We start from the raw sequence: 12,852 nt of genomic DNA on the forward strand, positions 1-12,852 counted from the left end.
GAAGACACTTGCCCAAGGTGCCTCGCAGTGGGACTGAACCCGGAACCATGTGGTTGGTAAGCAAGCTACTTACCACACAGCCACTCCTGCGCCTATTTCTTTTAGTCGGCCCGAATCTTGCCCAAGGTCCCACCAGTGGGACTGAACCCAGAAACATGTGGTTGAGAAGCAAGCTTCTTATCACAGAGCCACGCCTGTGCCTTATGATAATTTCTTTAAAATGGAATCTTAAATTATTTTTATTTCATTTATTCTGCTACAGGAAAACTTTTATTACCTTCACAGTGTTTACCATTTTACAAAATTAAACTAGAAAATTGGACAAAAAAGAGAACACAATCGAAAAAAAAAACTTAAAAAGAAAAAAAGAGAAAGAAAAAAGTAAAAAAACAAAACAAATCACCACCTTGGGTTGAAAAGTTGGGGTCACTGGGAAACCTCTCTAATGGCTATTGAGGCACGCCAGCACTCCTGCAGTGTTGCCTCGGGTGATGGCGAGGCTGATGTGCTGAAACAGCTATGTCAGTTAAAAAAAATCAAACGGTGATTTGGCGTGAGTTAGAATGAATTGCCGTATTTTTTCCTGCTTTCGGTGTTTTGAGTAGAAATTCTGTCGAGACCAGCTTTACTTTCATCCTTTCGAGACCGGTAAAAAAAAGTTATAGTCCGGAACAGTAGGTTGACTCAAACTATTCGAGAGCCGGGCAACATGCTTGTAGTATTAGGTGAGGCTCTTGGCTTTCTCAGATCTAGGGTGGCCGCCCGAACAGCAGTACCCAATCCTTCGATTGCAAACATTCAAACCAGAACTTTGGTTTGAGGATAACACTCTCTCACTGACCTTGAAGAAAATGAGACTCGTGGTCGCTGACCGTGCTTCTCTGATTAAACAATCAAAAGTAAAATAGAAAAAAATGAAGCAATTTGTGGTTTTGTAAAACTAAAGTTACGACAGTTATCTCCCTTCAAACAGCTTGCTACAATAAGATCCACACACCACTCACTCATTCACACATACATATACAAATACGCATGCTTGCATACATACATACATACATACATACATACATACATACATACATACATACATACACACACACACACATACATACATACATACATACATACATACATACATACATACATACATACATATATACATACATACATACATACATACATACATACATACATACATACATATACTCGATTAGAGGGGATGATTAATTAATTTGCTATTAATAATTAATAATTAACTTCCCAATCTCCATTTTCTTTTTCTTATATATATATATATATAGGTATAAACAGTAACTGCACGACAATGTGAGGTATACTTGCCATCTCAATATGGCTAACCACTAAGGGTGGGTGTTACTGTAGCTTGGGGCTACAAGCTACAGTAACACCCACCCTTAGTGGTTGGCCATATTGAGATGGCAAGTATACCTCACATTATATATATATATATATATACTAGCAGTATCGCCCGGCGTTGCTCGGGTTTGTAAGGGAAATAACTATATAAGCATTTTTAGAGAGTTACTTCCCTTATAGATGCCAATTCGGGCTTTCTGAGCCATTTCTGTTTTGGCGTCTTCAAGCCATGAAGTCGTTGTTCTAAAAGAACGCTGGTCTCCTTGACAACGCATTACGACGTTGATTTCATTACACTCCCTTCCCCACAGCTTCACGAGGGAGGGAAGAAGGGGGGAGAAGCAAACACAGGTGCAGTTGTTTGAGCGTGGACGCCAACTCCGCCGCCATCGACACACGAAAAATTATGCATTAAAATGGAATAAAAAATGATGTTAAATTATTTTTTAAATCGTAGACTCATCGTAGACGCGCGCTAATAGCCAGACGGGCTCGATATTAATCACGACTATAAGATACCCGAATTTGGTTAAGCTGCACTGCAAAATGTGGGAGTAGTTAGGAATCTAAATCGAAGGGGACAGACACTCACACAACTACAGTTTTATATATATAGAAGATATATATAGCGTTATTCAAAAGCAGATTTCAAATTTATTTTAAAAACAAACGGTAAGAGACACAAACACATTCTACATGTTTCTTGATAGGGAAAGGTTTAAAGTTTATGGCTGAACATGATCAACTGAATTAAGCCTCAAATAAAATAATATTTGAATTTTGTTTTAATGTCTCGTTTTGTTCATTTTATTTAAAGTTGTATAATTTTCATTTGTGCAATCCTTGAGAAAAAAGACCACGCCGCAAGAAAAGTCTTTTTGTGTGCTGCAGTTTGAGAAATATGAATCGATTGTGCAAGTGCAACGTATATTTCGCCGCCAATTCAATAAAAATCCACTTCGTCACACGCAAATTTACGAATGGCATAAAAATTTCAATGAAAAAGGTTGCATTTGTAAAGAGAAAAGCACCGATGCTCATGTTGACTGCATATTACCTTAAAATAAACTTTAAACCTTCCTCTATCAAGAAATATGTAGAATGTGTCTGTGTCCCTTACCGTTTGTTTTAAAAATAAATTTTAAATCTCTTTCATTTTGAATAACCCTCTGTGTGTGTGTGTGTGTGTGTGTGTGTGTGTGGTGTGTGTGTGTGTGTGTGCGTGCGTGTGTGTGTGTCTGTATGTCTGTATGTGTATATATATATATACTAGCAGTATCGCCCGGCGTTGCTCGGGTTGTAAGGGAAATAACTATATAAGCATTTTTAGAGAGTTATAGCCAAAAAATAGCAAAAAAATGCATTAAAAATTGAAAACAAATTAAGGTAATTTTTTTTAAAATCGTTGACACATCGTAGATATTTTTAGAGAGTTACTTCCCTTATATAAAAGCGAAAAAAATGCATTAAAATGGAAAAATATGATGGTAAATTTTTTTTAAATCGTAGACTCATCGTAGACGCACGCTAATACCCAGAAGGGCTCGATATGAATCACGACTATAAGATACCCGCTTTTGGTTAAACTGCACCGCAAAATGTGGGAGTAGTTAGGAATCTAAATCGTAGGAGACAGACACACAACTTCACTCTTATATAAAGATGCTTTTTTTTTTTCAGTCATAAAGTTAGATTTATGAAGGTCTTCAGTAGAAAATCCTTCGAATTCTGACTCGCTGCTTGATATAATGAAATTCGTATCCATTTTTTGTCAGAATTACAAATTTTGAAAACACAATAGGAACAAATTTCGGAAAAAAATCTCCCATAATTCACGGAATTAAAATTACACTTCGATTTTTGTACAAAACTGTAGTTGAAGTGTTTACGAAGTATAATACGTGTTTTCACGAATGTACTAAAGAGATTTGCTCTGATATTCTCATTTAAATATGAATAGGTAAATTCGGGCGGCTTGGTAACGAAAGGGTTAAACGGATGCATACATTTATTAATCTCTTATTATAATAACTATATATAAGTGTCGTCTGTTTATACAGAAACACTGTTTCATACTGCAATTATAGAAACACTGCAATTATATATACATATATCTATATATAATATTATATAATAAAATATATACAGAGTAAAATAAAAACCAATTTACCTTTTCTGTCCGTCTGTGTGTCTTTGCAAATGTGTTGGAATGATAAGTGAGTTGTGATTTGGCGCCTTTTTTACTAATAACAAACACACACGTGTTTGTATGTAGTTGTATGTGTATGTAGTTGTATGTAGTTGTATATGTATGTGTATGCGTGTGTGTGAGGAATGACACACACACACTCACACACGCACACATGTACATCAATGCTTTCGGAGTGATATGTTAAAATATTGAGTTTTCTCGAATTTTGTCTTAATTGGTGGTAAAATTGAAAGAAATTTTTTATGGCATCACCCACTGAAGTACTCTGAAAAATCTTAGGTAAACTCTAATTGAAGAAATTGTGTGAGGAGTAAATCGTTATGTATTTATTTGTTTCTGTTTGCTGTGTTTCTTTATTTTTTGAGTAGTGGTTTAAATACTTTCAGTTTAGTCTTCCTCAAATCACTCTGTCGCTATTTACTTTCATTTTATTCGTTGCACACTGTGTGTGCGTTTGCGTGTACTGTAAACCAGACTAAGAAAAGCATTTGACATACACACCAGAATGTGAGTTTTCTGTAAATTTTGTTTAATTGGAGTTTAAATTTTAAAAACTGGACCTGGCATGACCCGATGCATTCTACTCTTAAAAATGCTAGGTAAATTGTAATTGAAGAAATCCTATATTGTAGATTTCTATAACTCCCAAAGGGAGGCAGATAAAATCTGCCTTTTATAATAAGAGATATATCTTACTCTTTACTCTTTTACTTGTTTCAGTCATTTGACTGCGGCCATGCTGGAGCACCGCCTTTAGTCGAGCAACTCGACCCCGGGACTTATTCTTTGTAAGCCCAGTACTTATTCTATCGGTCTCTTTTGCCGAACCGCTAAGTGACGGGGACGTAAACACACCAGCATCGGTTGTCAAGCAATGCTAGGGGGACAAACACAGACACACACACATATATATATACGACAGGCTTCTTTCAGTTTCCGTATACCAAATCCACTCACAATGCATTGGTCGGCCCGGGGCTATAGCAGAAGACACTTGCCCAAGATGCCACGCAGTGGGACTGAACCCGGAACCATGTGGTTGGTAAGCAAGCTACTTACCACACAGCCACTCCTGCGTCTATATATATATTTCGTTTTGGGATTTGGTTTGCCAGATACTTTATGAGTTCGTGTGCTGAAGCATATTCTGTTGTGTCTGAGGAGAATCATTTTCTTTTTGTGCCTTATAATGTAACACACTCACCGGTAGAATTTCCACTTATTTCTTATTTTTATTTTCCTAAAATTTTCGTTGCGTCTTGCAACCTTTTTAATAGTCTTGACATTTGTCCTCATCTTGTTTGTTCTTAACACAATGATTCGGCTGATATACCCTCCAGCCTTCATCAAGTGTCTTGGGGAAACTTGAACTCGAAAACATATGGTTAGGAAGTACAGCCACAATGAGAACCCAGGTTCAAAATTTCCCCAAGACACCTGATGAAGGCTGGAGGGTATATCAGCCGAAACGCTGTGTTAACAACAAACAAGATGAGGACAAATATCCGTCAATAGTAAATAATGTAAATAACGTACATCTCTATGTAGTTTGACATCAGGAAGATATCACTGACCCACAACACCACTCTCTTTTGAAAACACAAGGATTGTATGTAGGGTTCGAACTCGCTCACTTTTCGTGAACATGATATTGCTCGCGAACGCATCTTTATGAAAAGCATGGTGCAAGGTCAAAACGTTAGTTAACTCATAGGGTGTAAAAAGCATCCAAATTTACCGGCCTATCATTCGTTTCCCGAACGCAGTAAGCATGCCAAGACTGACACAAAATCAGAGGGAGCAAGCCATGCTGGTCAATGTCCATTGCTAATGGCTTAAACTGCAGTATTCACACAAGTGAGCGGCTGAAGGAACGATACAATGGCACAAACAGCACAGATGATCGTCCTCGCAGCTGCCGACCGAGGGTTACAACGGCACGTCAAGATCGCTACCTGCACCGACAGCACTTGCAGGACCGATTCCCGGGGGAAGGGGACAACTGAATCCGTTAAACAGACTATAGAGAGTCCCTACAGACCTATTTGTGCAGAAACAGTTCGCCGCCGGATGAGATCTTTCAATCTGTCTTGTCGACGTCAGAACTAGCAATATCATCAGAGGTGGAATGTAGCATTCTCTGACGAAAGTCGATATTCCATTTCTGTAGCGGGTGGCTAGGATTTGGAGAAGGGGTAAACGTCATGCCGATAGCTGTGTGACGGAGAGAGACTCATGGGGAGGACAGAGCATCATGGTACCAGTTGCGTATCGGGGTCGATCTAATCGACTGGGCCCCCTCCCCCAAAATTTCGGGCCTTGTGACTAGAGTAGAAAAGAACATGATTCTTTTACGATTTGCCAATTCAGGCCGGTTTTCTTTGATTGCTTCTTCTAGTTTCATTAGTTGTTGACAGTAAACATCTGAATTGGTCGGTTGGTTCCTCGGAAGCAGCTCAAAATACACAACTTCGTAATTCCACCAAATTTGCAGCATGACTTTTTGATGCAATTCAGCTTTCGATGTGGTTTATGCTGGTTCATTACGCTTGGACCATGATCATTTTCGATTGATGCTATTGTAGACAATACATTTTTCATCACCAGTGATGATTCGCTTCAAAAAATGGTAGATTTCATTGCGTTTGAGAAGCATATTGCAAATATTGATTCGTTGTGTTAAGTGAATCTCTTTCAATCTATGTGGAACCCAAATATCGAGCTTCTTAACGAATTCAAGACATTTTAAGTGATTTTCAATTGTTGTGCGTGATACATTTAACCTATCTGCAATCTCTTGCACAGTTATATGACAGTCAAATTCAATTATGGCTTTGATTCAGTCATCATCAACTTCTGTAGGTCGACCAGAACGTTGGTCATCTTTGAGTGAAAAATCTTCAGAATGAAATTTTAAAAACCATTTCTGACATGTGCATTCTGTTAAGCAATCAACACCATAAACTTCACATATCTCTTTGTGAACTTTAGCAGCTTTCTTTCCTTTACGGAAATAACAAAGCAAAGTATTGCGAAATTGTTCGTTTTTGCACTACTTATTACAATTGACATTGAACTAACAGCTGTAAACAAAATTACGCGCAATTTGCTTCTAAAATAAGCTAAAAGTAACGGCTATCAAATGTCAAAAGGAAAAAAATCATAATATTGTCACTCAAAAAAATCGTAAGTGCATTTGCGAAAAACGAAATTACTTTCTTGCCAACCCAATATATATATATATATATATATATATATATATTATATATTGATAAAACGGTAAGATAAAAAAAGAAAAAGAAAGAGACCTCAATATTATGTAAATAGAGGAAATTTATCTATACAATATGTTACATTACTCGGTAGTCAAGATAAAACTCTGAGTTTCAGGCCGAAGTGGAAATCCACAACACCATCTCTTCGGTTATCTGGCTATTTGAAAACGTTATGAAAAAATACCGTAAAAATGAAGGGAAATTACTCTGTTATAACTGCTTTGCCTGCGTACTTATACATCGCTCGCATTTTTCGTCATAAAAATTATATAAAAATACATAAAATATATAAAAATATATAAAATCTTCTTGGACATAACACAGAAGCATGTTCTATCCGTTTTCTTTAGGGGACAAAAACGTAACAGAAATTTAGTCACTGTGGGCATGATCCGAAAAGCTCTGTCCTTGTATTTAGACATGTGGTAGGGTCTAAGCTGTTTTCCAGATAAGCCATCTCTCCATGTCGCATAAACCGCACCTTCCGCTGCCGTTAGTATAGGGCTTACATCTGGCCAAAATCTTCCATTGTATGTTATAATCGACACCTTTATCTCTTAAAGACCAAATATGATTGGATAATTGTGTTTTCTTTTGTTCCAGTGCCTAAAGCTCAAAGTGTGGTTATGAACCTGGCCTTGAAATTACAAGGCCAGGTTCAATAACCACACTTGAGCTTAGGCACTGGAACAAAAGAAAAGCGACACAATTATCCAATCATATTTGGTCTTTAGAGATAAAGGTGTCGATTATAACATACAATGGAAGATTTTGGCCAGATGTAAGCCCTATACTAACGGCAGCGGAAGGTGCGGTTTATGCGACATGGAGAGATGGCTTATCTGGAAAAGCAGCTTAGACCCTACCACATGTCTAAATACAAGGACAGAGCTTTTCGGATCATGCCCACATGTGACTAAATTTCTGTTACGTTTTTGGTCCTAAAAGAAAACGGATAGAACATGCTTTCTGTGTTATGTCCCAAGAAGATTTTATATATTTTTATATATTTTTATGTATTTTTATATAATTTTTATGACGAAAAATGCGAGCGATGTATAAGTACACAGGCAAAGCAGAGTTATAACAGAGTAATTTCCCTTCATTTTTAACGGTATTTTTTCATAACGTTTTCAAATAGCCAGATAACCGAAGAGATGGTGTTGTGGATTTCCACTTCGGCATCTGAAACTCAGAGTTTTATCTTGACTACCGAGTAATGTAACATATTGTATAGAGATATATATATATATATATATATATATATATATATATATATATATATAGAGAGAGAGAGAGAGAGAGAGAGAGAGAGAGAAAGAAAGAGAGAAAGAGAGAGAGAGAGTGTGTGTCCCAAAATTAAGGCAACCAACTTTTTTCCCTTTTGGAAAAGCAAAATATTGTTATATTTCGAGTCTGAGCGTTTCAATGCAATGGTAAAAGAAACACAATTATGACACTATCATATATATTTGATATGACCACCTCTGTTTCGAATCACAGTCTAGGTGCGAATGCTTCACATACGGCACGTAGCTGTTCTTGCAGAATCGAAGCCTATTCCTTCGCAGTTTTGCCTTCAGAGTGTCGAGCGAAGCATGACGAGTATTCAAGACCCTCGGCTCCAAAATGGACCAAACAGAAAAATCCTGCGGGTTGAGATCGGGGCTTCTTGAGGGTCATACATCCTTGCCTATGAACGACGGAATGTTTTTCTGAATCCAGTATTCTATCTGCTTGGAACAGTGGGATGGTTCCGAGTCCTGTTGGAGGCTCCAATGTGCGCATGGAAAGTGCTCATTCGCCCATGGAAGCAGTTCAGCTTCAAAATGTCGCTTTTAACACCTGAGGGCACAAAAACAAAGGGAGACCTTCCAGTGGCTGTCACAGCCATCCAAACCATAACTGACTGTGGATTTTGACGTCGATTTACGAGTCTACCCTCGACGGAGGTAGATACACCCCAAAGCCGGTCATTCTGGTGGCTTACTGTCTGTTCGATGTTTAATTTCTTTTCATCAGTGAACACTAAGTTGGGCAACGTGCCTTCAGCAATCTGATGCAGGATAAGGCGACTTCTTTCCAGTCTCATAGCCTTATAAACTTGCATGAGGTCATGACAGCAGATCGTTTTGTTGGGGTGGGTCCTGAGATCCTACTTCAGCACCCGCTACATCGATGGTTGGCTTATTTTTGCTGTGACAACCAGTTTTCTGACGGTACAACGAAGAGTTCGCCGTATCTTTTCTATGGTACTTTTGGTAAGCTGAGGGGTCTGCACACTTCTTTTTCGGTCATGTCCAGATCTATCAGCGGTGGAACCAATCTCTTGAAATTTCTTGACCATTTTCCAAACTGTTGTTTGGTTAATTTTAAGCTTTTTTGCTGTAGCTGTATTACTTTCACTTCCTTTGTGGAGGGTTATGATTGTATTTTGGTCTATAGCCATTATCTAATTTATAAATCTAAATTTATTTAGTCTGAAACAAAAAGAAGACACACTAATGATATATAATTTTCATATCTCATCAGATTAATTGATTGTTATTAAAGTTCAAAACTTCGCTTGCCTTAATTTCGGGACATCCTATATGTGTGCGTGTGTGAGCACACGCATGTGTGTGCATTTATTTATTTAGTGTTTCATGATAATTTATTTTGTTTGTGTTAAGCAGAAAAAATGAAAATACAAAAAAAAAAAAAGCATGACTGAAAATTTGCACAAATAAATAAAATAGTTTTAACAAAACAACCAAGTTTGATAGATTGTGAGAAAATATTTCTTCACTGAGATATGTTTATTTCAAAAGAAACAAGTCAATTGAGGAACTATTTTTGTTTTTTTTTCCATCTTTCCTTCCACATGCAAATCCATGCACACATACTCACTCACACACACACTCACAATAATGGACGTCATTTGGAATTTAACAAAGATTGTTTTACATAGTCCTTTGCAACATCAGGCGTTTGCAGCAATGCCAGGCAATGATCTGAGAAATTTCTCCAGTCTGAGTGTTTCAGTGAGATCTCTTTACAGTAGCTCTTGTAGAGCACTCCAGACTAAAATGTGCATTTAAGATATTAATAATATGTTTGACTTATATTCTTGTCACAGATATTCTATAAAGTTTTATATATACATCAGAAATACAAACAGGAAATATGACAATCTTAAAACAAAAAACAAACAAAAAATTACCTTCGAAACCATATCAGCATTTTACATATATTTAACCCATTTTATTCATGTGGGCATAATGAAAGTAAATTTTCTAAACAAACAATTGCTCACACAGATGATCATGTGTGGGCAACAGACATTGTGTGTGTGTGTGTGTGTGTGTACACACACATGCACATTCATTCATAATGTACCAAAAGAAGAGTTCAATACTGGAAAGGTGTACCAATTCTTTAATGGAATTTAAATTAGTAATCCATTACCTATGCTTTCATATTGATGAATTAATTATTTTTCATCTAACAACATGATTGATACCCCGTCATAGTGCTTCTTTGTGGCATGTCACACATTTCTAATTGAAAAATTAACTACAGCATCTGCATGAAACCATTGGCACTTGATCATTAATTCAAATTCATTCCATTAACACACACATACATTTGTACGTAACTATGAACCAGACCCAGTTCTTAAAATAAGAACTAGTAATTAACTTTTAGCTATGTGCCGAAGAGAGGTGTGATTTGGGGGGTGTTTTGAAGTATGAGTGACACCAAGTTAAAATGTTATGATGTTAATTACACCTCAAAACTGGTACTTTGTTTAGCAGCGGAAATTAACAAAGGTTTGTTTGTAGCATAAAATTTTCTTCTTTTAATGTGAAGTTCATAAGATTTATATAATTCATTTACAGTGATGGGAGTAACGGAACATATGTGTGTGTGCATATGTAATAACATTCCAGTATAAATGTGTGTTTGTATATATGTTCCTACCTACATCGTCTTCTACTTTATCTCTGCCTCTATCATGCCAAATTTCCAAACACCAAAATATTCTAACAGGTCAACATAACTGAAATTGCATTTGTGGTTGTTTTATGTATTGTGCCTATCCATTTTCTTCTCCCCCACCTTGTTGCCACAATAATCTTTCTATTATAGGCACAAGGCCTGAAGTTTTGTAGGAGGGGACTAGTCAATTATATCGACTCCAGAATTTCACTGGTACTTAATTTATTAACCCAAAAAGGATGAACAGCAAAATCGACCTCAGAGGAATTCGAACTCAGCATTTTGTCAAGCATGCTAACGATTCTGCTAGCTCGCTGCCTTCTTGTTGCCACAATAACAATATTTGTTTTTGTGGTAGCTTAACGGATCTAACAAGGCACCATCCTGTTCAACTTTCTGACACTTTTCCTTTGTCAACTCACTCCCTGAGTTTCTCACCCCAACAAACCACTCTACTTGCTTCTATTTGAGGTTTAGTCTTAATTTCCTCATATTCAGGTAATGAATTGATGAGACTAAATACTATAATCTTCACAGCAAATAAACTTGTATAACAATATATATATATATATATATATATATATAAGCTGTAGAGGCGCCATTGTAATGTATGAATAAAAAATATATGCATATATGTATGAATGTATATAAGGACATGTGTGTGTGTGTGTAAGAATATTGCTTCCATGCATCTTCCTTATAACTGGTTGAGCATAAATAATGTAAAATTTTTCCAAGGAACAAAAGTCCGGTAGTTTCAGCAGCTTTGTCAGTTTTGATGTGTGAAGAAGAGTGGAATGAAAATGCCTTACTTAAAGAAAGAGCTAATGAGCTGGTGTCAGAAAAGATGATCAGGCTAAGGAAAATCTGTCATAACATCTTTTGTCTAAACTATGCCAGCATGGAAATAATGACATAATAAAAATTATATATATACATATATAAAGATAGATAGATAGATAGATAAGCAGGCAGTACACTCCGTAAAGTGATTGGCATTAGGACGGGCATCATGCTATAGAAACCATGCCAATGCAGACAGCAGAGCTTGGTGCAGTCTTCTGACTTGTCAGTTCCTGTTAAACCATCTAACCCATGCTAGCATGGAAGAAGATTAAATGATGACGATGAGTGTTAACAGGTAATACGCCTCTCTTAGAACTGTGACTATTACTTCACATTATAATTCAAAGGTTAAGTTTTTGCCATCCAAGAGAAAAAGATTGCTGTTAATATCTGAACAAAAGAGACAGTGAAGACCTTAGAAGCTCTAGATGCACTTAAAATGTTAATTATATTACACATCTGTTAAAAACATTACACATGATCAGCAGCTGCCCCAAAATGTCAAGATTATTCCCTTCTTATGTGGCATGATAATGTTGCTTAAATAGTACATAATGCCAACTGCAGGAAGGATTGCACCAGGACAAATATAAAAAAAAATATTTCTGATTTTGAATTCACATATACATTCCAATATCTGAAGAATAAATATTGATGGCTTCCACTAAATTCAAATAAAATAGATTTGATATAGTTAATTAGGACAGAAAACAAAAATTAATGATCTGATGTTGAAATCAGATGTTCAGCAGATAATTCGAAATTAGTGAGATGAAGATCAAATATAGTCAGTTCCCCCAAAACCTACCTCTACTCTGCCCAGATTTTGAATCTACATTTACATCCATAATCATTGGGATTATTTAAATAATAATCTGGAAATGATGAAGTTTTCATACAAAGAAACTAACTCAAAATCTAAAAACTGAATCTATAAGCAGAAGAGTGAAAAATATTCAAGACTTTCTGAAATCCAAAATGATGGAGACTTGTTGTAAGAAATCAATTCCTTCTTTACAGGAAGAATTGAAAGAATTAAAAACGGAAGACACAAGTCTAACCTCTATTTTAAATAATCCTGAATTGGGCTGGCAAAAGGGGTTGTGTCCATGGACTTCACAAGGCCTCCAAACAGACATAAATACATAATACATATACACA

The 12,852-nt window shown here is 36.5% G+C and overlaps 1 long non-coding RNA gene across 1 annotated transcript in view; it reads right to left on the reverse strand.

Annotated features, from left to right (window-relative positions):
* Nucleotides 1-11,242: 11,242 nt before the first annotated feature.
* The window catches only part of LOC118764220, a 3,748-nt gene continuing 2,138 nt past the window's right edge, over nucleotides 11,243-12,852 (reverse strand). Inside the window, exon 2 of the long non-coding RNA XR_005000014.1 lies at nucleotides 11,243-12,852. This exon is cut by the window's right edge and continues 469 nt beyond it. This is a non-coding gene — a long non-coding RNA (uncharacterized LOC118764220).

The sequence above is a fragment of the Octopus sinensis genome, linkage group LG1 (assembly GCF_006345805.1).
Source record: "Octopus sinensis linkage group LG1, ASM634580v1, whole genome shotgun sequence".
NCBI lineage: Eukaryota > Metazoa > Mollusca > Cephalopoda > Octopoda > Octopodidae > Octopus > Octopus sinensis.